The following is a 14,485-nucleotide window of genomic DNA, read 5'->3' as shown; positions in this document are numbered from 1 at the left end:
ATTATGTGGATTTGAGTTCTAATACAATACGTTCCATGACAAAATGCTACCGCTTTTGATAACATATCAGCTTGTACCAGACGTTGGCTTGAATTATGTCAACCTAAAAAAAATATTATGTCAAGATAAATACCCTAATTTATTATTAAGACTATTAAAAACCCTCTCATTTCTACTTCTAGCAAAGTTAGCTTGGCTGAAAAAGATTTTATTTCCTTGATGAGTCCTTGTACAGGTACGGTGTAAATCTTATCTCGTCTCTTGGATTATAACCGGTTAATGCAATTTCCTTTATTCCTACATTAGATATTTTCAGTCGTTGCTACTATTTTTTATAAGTTATATAATTTTTAATATATATAGTTTTCTGTTCTACAGAAACTACAGTGTTCTGCTGTTAAAATAATCCATTTTTGTTATGAGAAAGCTTGAATGTTACTTTTAAACTTCAGCAAATTATGTTTGAATCCCAAATTTTCACTGTTGGAAATTTAAGTTTATTTGTTTACGAACTGGGTGGTTGTTGGCAAACATTGAACTATTAGGACATAACTACATTATGGTAGATCGGCCTTATAATCGAACTTGATATGTTCATATCAATTTGTAACCCAAGATGTAATCTCTACTTATAAGGAAATACGCAACTAATGAAGCAGAGAGAGTTTGAGGAGTACAGATACAGTATACCAACCCTAGATTGTATGTAATTTATAATAAAATAAAATAAGCTTACCTGTTAAAATTCAGCTTTTATGAAGTTCTCCATCTATAACAGATACAAATTCTTTTGTATTTAAAGTATTATATTGTACATAATATTAATATAAATGTATTAAATTTTAAATGTTGCTAAAAAACTATAAATTTACTTAAAATATTTTATTAATATCAGGTAATTTAATTTATAACAATATACAATATTTTATTTATTTAAGTACAGTATGGTTGGTTTGTAAACAATATTTTTGTAAAGAAAATAATTGTCCTTTAATGTTCCTTGAACTACCATCCAAAGCCTCTGAGCGGATACAGGTAAAACCCCACTGGAGTTGATTGTAAATGAGCCGTTTGAGCTCAGTGGTGAAGGATCAGGATCGTCAAAGCTGTCAGAACTCTGATTGCTTATCGCTCTGATTGCTTATCGCTCTTATTGTAATTGGAACGTCTGATTGCCCTGTAAACACGGGCAATGATCGGACTGCACCCTACTAAAACTGTTAAATAAGTATTTTTTAACTTTAAAGTGTTTATTTCATAAAATAATACTATCCAATACCAAAATAAAGTATTGGTAACGTTGGAAAATACATATAAGGAGCAGAGGGACTTCTGGCTCCTTGGGAAGACGTAATTAATTATCCCTAAAATATTTCAACGTCCATTGCTCAGAGTCTTATTCTGCTTGCTTAAGGGTAAAATACATGTACTTCTCTGGTATAACAGAGTCTATCTACAATAGTTTTTCATATTTTGGAAGGGATCTTAGTCTATCCTACGATATTCCTATCCCTTTATTTTACAGTGAAACCAAATTTGCAGTTGAATACAGTTGCCAAAATTTTCTTAAGGCACAAAAGTACGACATGGAACAGAATCATGAATCGAAACTTTGACTGTGTACGCATGGACGTAGTTTTTGAAAAATACAAAAAAAGGAGTTTATCTGAAGAAAGAAGGAAATCGATGGTAACATAAGTTGTGGTAGGGATCCAAACGTAAGGTATCGACTTCATAAAAGGATCTACATTATATTCCTTGTACTGCAATGTCTCTAGCTAAGATAACAAAGCGTGGCCTAGGAAAAAACTTCATCAGGCACATTTATTTATCTCGATAAACGTTGTGATCGATATAGCAATAATCAATGCCCTCCACCTTAAAAACAAGTTTTATATATTTATTGATTAGTAGGGAAACTGGGGGAGCATCAGCTTATTAAATATGTCTCTTAGCCTTAAAGCGCTAATTTTACAAGGGTCTTAGAACTTTTTTACTTTAAGACGAGTCAGATATTATAGTTTAAATATATAAAGAATCCAGGGCTTAATAAAAAGATAATGTGCAATAAATGAGGAACAAAAATGTATCATTTCAATCAGATGAAAAGTTTACTTATTATTGGATACTCATAAACATTTGAATATATTTGAGCTGCGGTTTACAGATAGAACAACCCGTAGTTCGGGTGGTCTGTAACAATTACTTTTGTTTAAAAAGAACTTATCTTAGCGTTAACTTAGTTACTTGGGTCCACAGAGTTTTAACAGATTTATTGTTTGTAATAGTAATGAACTATTGTTTCAAAGGAGTCAATATAAAAACTATGCATTATGTTCTAGATAATGAACATGTCTCAAATTAATTTATGTGACTCTTTTCTTTATTTATTCTTGTAGGTTTCGTTATATATATTGAAAATTTTTTATTTTACAGGTTTATATATTTGTTATTTGTTTACAAACACAAAATATTTTTAACTGACAGATTTATATAGTTTTTGTTACTTATTTACATATATATTGGATACTTTTATATTTAAGATTTATATAGTTGGTATTTATTTAAAAATTGTATAGTTGTTGTCCTATATGTGTTATCGATTTTATTTTGTTTAAATATAAAACCCCTTGTGAATACTTGTTTCCCTCGGCAACACGCGAGTGACATATTAAATTAGAGCACATATTATTGCACTATAATATCAATTCCTACTAATGATAAACGTTTCTGACATGTGAGCTGTTTATGATTGATATGTAATTGATTGTTTATTGCGTGTATCTGTGAAATATTCTATGGATGGGTTACATATTTCACGTCTAATTTTATAGCTGTTACTTTATTTAATTCTTTACTTATAAACTGTTTTATTATGTTATACATGTTCACACAAGTCTGTCAGAATTAAAAAGAATAAAAAAATAAGAAAGCTCTCGCATGGCATGGTGTATTGGGAGAACTCTTTGTAAACAGAATTTTTCCTGAATGAAGATGTTGTGAACTGTTGCGAATATGTAAAATAATTTAATATAACTGACGTTGCGGTGAGTGCATCAGTTTGGTGAACTCTTTTTCAGTTTCAGGGTAACATATGTTACATAGTTTTATACAATAACCTGTTCCTTATGACATGCTAGATGAAAGAAGACACATGCAGATGTATACTTTCTGTGATTCCTTTATAAATTCTACATATATACATAATTGATTATACAATTGAATCGTGAATTGTAAAAACCCCATAACTGACATTTTGGTCAAAATGGGTTTTTTACATATTTATATAGAATGAATGCAGATGCAAGTTTTAGTGTAAAAAACAACACATCTGACATAACCACAACACATTGAAAATTGGCCTTGAATTTTGTGTTTGTTGGAAAAACCACACAAGTAACACTACTTACGTTGTTTTTACAACAAAGCAGTTGGTGGTCCTGTAAAATCAGCTGTTTTAATTTATTGTTTTTATGTTTGTTAAGAAACAATGTTGTTGATGTATTGTTCATCTAACCCCTAGCTGTGTTCTATGAAGAATAAGCAACATGAGTGATAGATAGTGAAATGAACATTAATGAAGCAGCTGTCGCAGAGCTTATTGTACATAAGCGTAGATAAATTTTTCAGTAAAATTCAAGAAATAACTGAGTTATGTACCAATGATGACACAGTTGCTGGACTTAGTTTTAACTACATGATGTGTCTTAAATCATATTTTTACAGAACTATGTACCTACAGCTGCCTGAAATACCAGTTGATGATGTATTTTATCTTAGACAGTTAACAGTAAATATTTTTTGTGTGACCAACGTAAAAGACAACAGCTCTAAAACTATATGTTTATTACAAAGGCACATGTCATAAAGGGCCAAAGTGACCTCCTTCATCCATGACTAAATTCAAAATGAATTAAGAGGAAATACTAAAATTCTGTACCTCTTTTCTGACAATTGTGGAGGTCAGAATAAGAACCATAATTTGGTCAAGTATTTCAATGCTCTGGTTGAAATGAGGAAGTTTGAACAAATTGAACAGTTTATCCTTTGCGGGGCCATTCCTTTTTGCCTTGCGACCGAGCATTTGGTACAATAAAAAGAGCAAACAAAAGAGTTGATAGAATATACACAATAAGAGAACTAACCGAAATTATTGTAAACTCTTCCCCATTGTTTACAGTAAACTTGATTGAAAAAGAAAATGTACTCGATTTCAAAAATTGGTGGCAAGCTTACTACAAGCAATCATGAATGTCTGACCACTCGAATGGACGCAATGTGCCAAAACATGACAAGGTTCATTTTAAGATGTCAAAGTTCAACCACTTTCTGCACACAAAAGAACAGAAATGGAAGGTACTGTGTAATGAATTTAATGAGAGAGTTATTGCTCATGAAGTTTTCACCATACGTCTACCCATTAGAAGTTCTTCTCAAGATATTATTATCCCATCCACAGCGGCCTACAATGACCGAATGCCCATAACATAAAGAAGATCTAAAAAGATTTTCCAATATATATTCCCGATGAAAAGAAATGGTGGTATGAAGAAACTTATACATGGCCAACTACAGACCAGAATAATGAAGAAAGAGATGATAATGATGCAGAATGAAAACTGAAAAAAAATATTCTGTAAAAATATGATTTAAGACTATATCAAGTATCTTATGTAACATAGTATTTAGTAAACAAACTGGTTTCAACTTAAATTACAGTAAAATGTTATTTAACCCACGAATTCAGCATAAACAATATGTTAAATAGTGATTTGTTGGAAAAAACCCCATAAGTGCAACATAGTTAATTATAAAATTACAGAGATGCTTTTGGTGTTAAATTTAACAAAATATGTGATACATATGTCTTTTTACATGTACTAAACACACACTAAAATTCAATTGAATTAAAAACTTAATAAACTATTTTAAACACTTTTTTGTAGTTTACCGAAAGTTTACTTTTTGTTACTTATGGGGTTTTTTACAATTCACGATTCAATTATACATAAATCGATATTTAATCTGTAATCTGAGTACAAAAAACTCGCTAATTATTCATAGTATACATTTAAACTTATATTGATAGTGTATTAATTTACAGGGAAATACTTCAAATCCTGTAAAAAAATACTCATATTTTATTTTCAAGTTTTTCCTTCCTTTAGTATAGATATACCAATATATTTAAGTTTTGTGGGTGAATAAATAAGTAAATTTAAGTTTATTTTCAAAGAATCATTCCTTTCAAACTGTATATGTTACAATGGTATCACACCGAGTAGTAATACGGGTTAGCCACAAAAGTTACACATAACATGTTTATGCTAATGTAATTCTAAAGAGGAGTCTCTGAAAATGTATGTTGAAAATAAGCATAACGGATGTTCATGGCAGAAATTTACAAAAATATCATATGTACGGGTGTGTGTCTAAAGAAATTATGTATATAAACGGATACATTTTGTATAACACAAGGTTCCCAAGATTGATCCATCACATCCTAAACTTTAAAGTTAAACCTCTCTTGTTTCTTGCAAATGTTCAGAAGCATGCTACTTATAAATTCAATATATCTATATGAATATAGCATTACATAGAGAATAACTGAACTTAAGAAAATATTTATATAGCATTCTCAACTTCATAGTTGTAGCTAAAAATTGTAGTTCTCTATTTAAAGTTATGATACATTGTTCAAAATATTGAATTATATGTTAATCAGTAGTATTATAATTCGTAGGTTTCAATATGAAATTATTATACCGTCTCAAGGAGCAAATTACAACTGTATTACACTCACAAATATTGAAACTAAACTATTCCACCACTTAATAACAAATTATTTGTATACGTGTATGTCACATGGGCTCAGTAACTTGTGATGACTGCGTATTAGACAAACGTTATGTTTTCAATATATAAGAAGCTGAATATAAAACGTAGGATATCTCCACTCGGAGTATAGGCCTCAAAATTTAAAGTATAAAAGTCCTAAATTTTACTGATTTCTTTTATTTCGTGATTGTTTTTTTGTAGTGGGAAAGACCGGAGACCGTGCACACTGCAGACGGTATACCCTCTCATGATTATTATATCATTATAATTAAAATTAATGTAAGCTATAACAGTTATTTATAACTGCAATATAACACCGCTACGATTTGCAGGTGGTGTTAGACTAGTTTTAATTGTAACAGCAGTTAAGATGTACACATAAGTAGCCACTTTTTGATTTTTGTCATGGATTTGCCCATTTGTGCCACTAGTATACTGCATAGATTGTACTCTTCTAGCACTTATGTTGTATCGTAATAACTGTATGTATTTTTCTACTAGAATATAAAAAATATAGTATTAGCGGACCCCCTGACAAGTTCTAACTTAGCGGGCTCAAATGCATGTATTATTAGTGAATAAATGAATTCTATTCTATTATAATAAAACCAAAAATATGGAATTTCGCTACATTTCAGAAACAAGGGCATTTTGAACTCCATACCCGATAATGTATTCTGTCTATGTTAGCTTCTTGCTTCTCTGGAGATTATCTACATACAGTAGAAGGTAGAGTACACATTGGTTAGATCTGAAGGTATAAAATGTGTGGTAGGGTTCAGATATATTAGTATCGCTTACGATGGTTTTAAAATTAAAGCATTTAATGTATTATTATTATAAGAATGGTCTTTAAGAAAGTAAACATTTTACGAAATTGTACCATATTAAAATTAATTTTATTACTTATCGTAGAAAATGGATTCTACCAAAAGCTAAACTACTGTACTTACCTATTTTTTGTAAATAAAAGCTATCTCAACTGTTCACATATAGATAGATTATTAAACTATTTCACTTAAGTAATAAATACATTATGAAAAATAGTTAATGCTAGGTGCACATTGCTTGATAACGTACAGTATCGTGTTAATGCAGATAGTTCGTAAAGTTAAAAATGCCAAAATAAATTATAAATCAGCATTGCACAAAAAAGGCTAAGTAAGTCAGTAAGACAAGTAAAATGAGACTAAGACAAATACTTGATGTGTTAAGTTTATATTGCACGATAGTAGGTTAATGTAGAAATCAAATAAAGAATGTCAAAAACATGATTTTATTTGTTTGGTCCATATCATAAGAACAAAGGTTAGATAATATAGTAAATAAGTAAAAGAACGATAACAATATTTTTATTCTAGGTCCTTATCACACGAACATAAGTTTCGTGACACATGTAAAAATACACCTTTAAATTTCTTAAACTTTAAATCCACCTTACACGAACATAGGTTAAGTAAGTCAGTAAGAGAAGTAAGAGCACAATAACAACCAGAACAATGTGCATGTGATAGATCCGTAAAACGAACGTTAAAATAAAGGTAGACAACAGAATTAGGTGTTCAGTGCGTAATAATGAACTCATTATATAATCCTTTCCTTTTTCGAATAACAGTTCATAGATACCCATCAGTTGCAATTAAAGGTAAGATATTGGCATTCCTTATGTCTTAATGTTTTGATCATAACTCGAAGACTTAGATGGTCGCTCCGTCTGTTGGAGTTGGTGCGCATGCGCGGGTGGACGATCGTGCCGCAACGCGTCAAGCTGCGAACATGTCCTTACCTGATCTGGCATTTTAACAGGTTTTATCTTGTTCGTAATAATTACTGTCTACTAGAAAATTATTTCTTAAAGAAAATTCGAATTAGAGAACAAACATTTTTTTAAATCACTCCATTTTCAGGACCACGCAATGTATGTGAACTACAATTAGATGATCATAAAGGTTTAAATTAACGTCTAATGTCAAACATGAACATGAGAGTCCTCGTAAAACATTTTAAATGTAAATAATCGTAGTGCGAACATGAGTATCATATTAATTATATTAAAGCGTATAGCGTTTCATATTATAAAATCATGACAAGCTGTTCATCTCAATCAACAATATTACCCATTCAGAATACAATCAATTCATTATCCATAACTGGTGTAATATTTGTACTGTTCCTAAACAATAATATGTGTGGTGTATCATGTTTTACTCTAAAATCCCAACATTGAGCTCTCACCACAATACAGACACAATAACCCAGAGTGTATTGAGGTGTATTGTGGGCACATCAGTTTCCGAGAATCAACAATAACGTTCTGTGGATATACCGCAGATTTAATATTGTTAGGACGCATAGGTTCTACTGTTACATATTGACAAGAGAACTTCAATACTTCTCAGTTGCAGAACTCCTATGTTTTGTATATCAGAAATATATTAGAATGTTACAATAATATACAATAGTGCACGAGTTTCTGTTTCCAAAACAATAATAAATAACGATTCACAAATGTTTTCTTATACTTTTTATATAGCTGAGAATTTATTTGTATTAGTCGTTGGTTATTTTTGTTAACACCTTCTTGAGAAAATCAGTTTTTTAATGAAACGCGAGAAATAAAAAAAAACATTTTTCAAAATCAACACTATAACAATTAAAAAATATTGTTACTTTTTGTGTTAAATGAGTGTGTAACAAAGGTTTTTGAACAAGGTTTTCAGATCAATAGTGACCAACAATAACATATAATAGTCTGTTCCGGCACCAATAATATTTTTTGAAGCGTGGAAGAAAAATTTCAATTTGATTTAATATAATGTTATTTACAATATATTAGTTTGTATGCGACCACAATGACTTGTGACGTCAATTTCATAATACTATAACGTATATTACGTTTGGTTGTAAGGGAATGTATGCATAAGAATTGCTTCTAATTCGGTAAACGAAACAAGATTATAGTTTTTTTCTTTTAAAATTTTATTAAAAATTATTAATTGTAGAAAAACTTTAATTTTCGTGTTAGCCTTATTATACTGATAAAAAATTTGTTTCACGAAGTGCAAGATATCCCAAAATTGCACATTATAACAATTAACTTGAAATAATCACTTTAAATATAATGATAAGCCTGATTTGCAGTAAGACGACAATAATACATTTTTAATGAATTTAAATGTCGAACTTTAACTTTAAATAATGTTTCTTACTTAGTTTGATATAGCAAATGATACAGCAAAGTTTGTTAGTTTAATTTGTAACACCCTGTGCATAAAGATATAAAACTTTCTTTGAAAGAGTCTACACTAAAAAACAAGCCTCGGTAAATAAGTTTAATATTTCTTCATATTTTCCACATTTTTTAGTTGTAGGTTTCTGCTCATCAATTTCTTAATATCGGAGAAGTGAATACAATCATGTAAAGTAAAAACGATCTAATTAAATGGTTATGGAAGAATGTAATTGGAAGTTCTGCAGTGACAGTTACAATATTGCTCCCTGCGGCGTGTGATGCCAGGTCAGCTAAATCGTTCATGGGACAACGCAATCAACAGACAGTTAGTTTACCGTGATTTGTATATGATACGTTGTTTACAGTGTTAAGTATATCTATTCATAAAATACTAGTACCATCATATTTTCATTTGAAACAAACGACATAGTAACACATGTAGCATAACAAAAGGAGCTATAGACTCAAAATGTAGCATGGATCATCAGCAGTCAGTGTTGCATTTTTACAAATTGTAATTTTTTGTTTTAGTTCTTCTAACAGAAAAGAGAAATATTATGTTCCAAACTGCCAATATTTAATAATCTTCGGATCAGATGCCACCTTCTCAAAATCTGATTTCTTTACAAATATTTTATATGAATAATAGGATCCGTTGTACATCTTGTCCGATCATGGTCAATATTATTATTTCCATTTAATTTGAGCCTGGGATAGTATTAACATTGTATTCACAACTATCCCAAACGTTTAGATACTCAAAAGATTTAATAATATTTATCCATCGATAACGTGCATAAAGAGGATACTGTGCTTGTTATTTCAAGACGTCTTTGACGACAGTATCAACTTCTAACAGAATCCGCTTTGTGCCACGAGCAGAGGGGAAACTGTGTTTTGCTTCGATATCGAACTTAGTTATTTATAAATTACTTAAAAGAAACCAATTTTTTCATATATCTATATTAAAAAGTTAAAATCTTTCATTAAGATACAATGGTTCTTTTCTGATTTACTTTCATCACAATGCTGATAACTATTGAACTGCTTTGTATGCATTGTAATATACAAATGCTCATGAATTCCAATATTTTATAACCTATAAAACCAGAAACTCAATATGAAAAATAGTTATAAAAATTTAAAAGGTTTTGATTTAAACACTACAATAATCCGTATGTAGAAAACCAAATTATTAGAATTATTTTAATACAACGCTCTTGTTTAGTGAGCCTGAGTAGGAGAAATGTAAATTATCTTGAACATGTACATTCCGGAAAATATTTATTGATTAAGGCTTAATCGACTGCTTACAGCGATATTTCCTGTGTTATTTACTGTACAGAACCAGTTACTTATTCGTATTATACTGTCCCCTGTATGTTTTAATTGCCTTGCATAGTTACAGGAAGTTTTCTGTTGCCTTCAAGGTTAATAATGTAGCTGCTTTTGAAAAACTGTAATCTGAGGGTTGTATAAATAAAGATTCTTACTGTGACTGGAGAGATATAGTAACTGTCATTGTGTCAGTTTATTACTATACACATGTTACCACATATACCACGGCATGGCACAATGACGGCGTAGGGGTGTCATGGAGGAATATCATTATTGTTCCATGTTGCGAAGGTATTGTTACACTTCTCGTTTCTGTGGGTCAGAAGGGGGAGAGTCTTTCATATATGTGGATTAGGTTTCACTTTCTTGCAGAATTTTAAGGGTTAATTAATTGAATCGAATAAATTAAATCTAATTTTGTTCAGTGTTCTGTTCGTGGTTCTGTATATGCAAACTTTAGTGAATTTTCTTATTGGTAATTATTTTTCGTAGTTAGAGCTATTGAAACTATGGAAAATATAGTTTCTAACTCTTTACATCGCCAAGTATAGCATTTAGAGACCTGCTTGGAGTGGGATAAATGTCTCTGGCGCATAAGTAATGGAAAGACTTTGTATACCGTCTACAGTTGAATCTATCCCTCTATCGTAAAAACGAGACACAAAAATTTCTATTAAAAAAGAAACTCGTTATTTTCCTAATTGGACCCAATAAAAAAAGCTATATTATAAGAATTATATTCTTAAATCTATTAAAGGGTGACTTGTTATTGAAGGGAAGTTTCCTTGTTTATTCTTTACTTTCCAAGAAGATATTCAGATTATGATTTTATTTATTTTTATAAATTTATTTGAATTTTTTTTTATATATCAGTCATGTCATATAGAAAGATAACAGTATTATATTCCACCAAACGCGTGAAGATTGACCGTTTTCCTGATAATAATGAATCTGTTTTTGTCTGTGGTCATACTAAATGAAGGTGTTTATCTTGTTGTGTAGATTTCTTATTGGATCATACAAGTACATCTATTAAACATTGAAAACATTGTGAAAACTAGATTTAAATTTATAGTAACTATATGAATCCTATGGCTCTTCATTACTACGTATTAAATATTACTTGATTTTACTGATATAAAATTGTTGGTAACTAGAAGCTATCCCTCTACAAGCAAAGGGAGGACAGGCCTAGTGGTGTGGACGTTGAAATATTATAGGCACTATTAATGACGTCCTTACAAGGAGTTTCGAGTGTCTCCGCTACTTATATATTTTATAAGAAAATTTAAAAAAGAAAATACACATTTTTTATATTTCCAGTAATTAAAAATCTGATCATATCTTGAGCTTTCAGGATAACTAGGTATTAAAAATACAATAACAGTGTTTATCAATACACTTGTTTTACACATTTATGCATAACAACTTATTTTTGCCTAGATAATAGTGGTAAAAATTGAACAGGGAAGAACAATATAGGTATAGGGGTAAATATAAAACATAAAAATAATTTCGCAACTTGGTTTCTTTTTTCTGAAAGGAAGAACTTAGACAAGGGAGATACCACCATAGCTACGTTATGTGTAGAACACTAGGACGCACTATTGTGTTTTAATATCGTGTCTATCACTTCGTACAGCACTTATTTGTGAACCTGCTGAGACATTGAGAATACCTCTTCACCTTGATCACGTTATATTTATTAATTTAGGTGTCCCTGTTGTCAAAACGATGCAACAAGTTCGTTTTCAGCTTTATTGATGCCGATATTTTTTAGGACCTCTTCAGACAAACAGGTCTGTAACAGCGCCAAATCCCAGACGCTGCACGAAGTTGGGCTTATCTAAATGTTTTATAGAAATTATTGATTATACATTCATTTACTACATCAAAATAAACAATACATACATAACAGCTTTCATTCCTCTATATAACTGAATCAAAACCTCGTACATCGTTCTGATGTCATGGAAGTTAGGGGCTGCCTATCTGTATGTTCTAGATGGGCTTAGCTACATCGTTCCAATATTTGGTAGCCTAGGCAATATTTTACAATAGTATAATTAGATTTCAGTAATGATTAGTTATAATACTTTTTTATGGATATTGGTGTCGGTTAGGTAATTGTGTGTTTTAGTAAGAAATAGTTCATTATATCAGTTATTTTACATAGTAATTGTCTTAATTTGTAAATGTTGCACCTTTATTGTAGTCCTCATGCAATATGCATATAAGTAAAAATGGTTTTTAATCTAATATATTAAACAATATTTCTAATGCCTTTTCGTAACCTTACCGTATAACTCACGGTAAAATAAAGCTGTGTCAAAGCCAGTGAGCCTGAAATCTGATTTTATATTCAATTTAGAGGTCTTGAGTCAATTCAATCTGCTTATAATGTAATTGTGAGCGGCTTCCTGTCTCTCTCTCTTATATATTACTCTGGGGAAATATATACGGGCTTTCACATGTCTTCTTACGAATACTTATAAAAGTCATGACCTTTCATCGCGATATGTTATATAGAATATACTTACAAATGTGCCGTAACAGCATACAAACCAGACAAAAATAATTTATGCCTCAATAAATAGAACATTTTATATTTAATCTACGGTGTGTATTGTTACACAATACTTACCTATATGGTTTATTTAAATGCATGTAAAAATGTAAGAACGCCTACTAATTTTGTATTTACTATTAAAATAATGAATTTTATATATGCAATTTTTTTAAACGTAAACCAAAATTTTACCGTTATACATTATAATCGACACTAATAAATTTCTGTTTTTATTAAAAAAAAGCTAATGGATATTTAATTTAACTTAGACCATATTATCATGATTTTTCTTAATAAAATAGTAAGTAAAAATTAGTATAATTAGTGGTTATAGGTTTTGATCGTTAGCTGAACTTGAGGAATTACGTAGATTATGGAAAAAATCTGCTAAACTATTGAAAGGTTAGAAAACTACTTAATAATTGTGTATTTAGGTGTTTTGCAAGATTAGTTAAGCAATATAGTTTGTTTGTATTAAGTTGCCTTCTTTGAGATTTGGTTAAATATAAATTAGAGAATGTTGATGGAATAATTAATGTTTTATCTCTTTTAATTATCTTTGTTAACTTAGTACTTATTTACAAGAAACCAGGAATTAACATCAACAAAATGTTCTTAAAATAATTTAATAAAAGAGAAATATAATTTTCAAATCTCCCGGCTAAGGAAGTAAATAATTTCACATAAATATGACCAAGGAAGTGTATAATAAGCTTAGTAACCCCTAAGGTATTACTTATAAAAATCAATGTTTGAATAGATAGCAATCCTTCCGGTAGTAATCAAGAACATATTAAACCTCCATAATGTATCTTACAATTGGGCTTGTACCTTTTTACTTGTCTTAATAAGTTTATTTTTGGTTTGATTTATTTTAAATTCTAGAGTTTTCAGGAATATTTATTTCTTTTACTTATATTATATTTTAATCAATTAGTATTTAATTATTGATGTCAATCATTTTCATGGAAAACTTCATCAATGTACCTGTATGTGGTAGACACAGTTAATACTCGTGTTTTAACAACATTATTAAAAACAAATATGTATGTTTTTGAAAATATATTTTGAAAATATTTCAAACTTAGATATTCATAACCTAAATCTTTACTACATTTTCATAACATAAAGTTGATATTAATACTTTAAATTTTCGTTAATTTTTATTAAAATTGAATCTATAATGTAAATATAATCTTTTTAATATAACACTTTATCCAAAAGTTCATTCATAAATGTATTAGTATGGGATTTATTTAAAATCGTACAATATTTAAACCTACATATTTTGCTAAGAACCCTAATAGAGGTGATGTACTAGCAAAAAGACTAATCAAGCCTGCACTTCTTGTGAGAATCAGGTCAGGAGGATTTTCTTGCTGGAAGTTCTTGTGACTAAATAGTTTTTGTTCTGTGTTATGTTCTGAAAGTGTATGAGTTATTTTAAATGTTATGAAATGAAGCAGACTTTATCAAGCATATGCAACATTTTAATACGAAACTAAATC

Source organism: Homalodisca vitripennis, chromosome 6 (assembly GCF_021130785.1).
Source record: "Homalodisca vitripennis isolate AUS2020 chromosome 6, UT_GWSS_2.1, whole genome shotgun sequence".
NCBI classification, from domain to species: Eukaryota; Metazoa; Arthropoda; class Insecta; order Hemiptera; family Cicadellidae; genus Homalodisca; species Homalodisca vitripennis.
The sequence above is the reverse complement of the archived record's forward strand: the minus strand, read 5'-3'. Positions refer to the sequence as shown.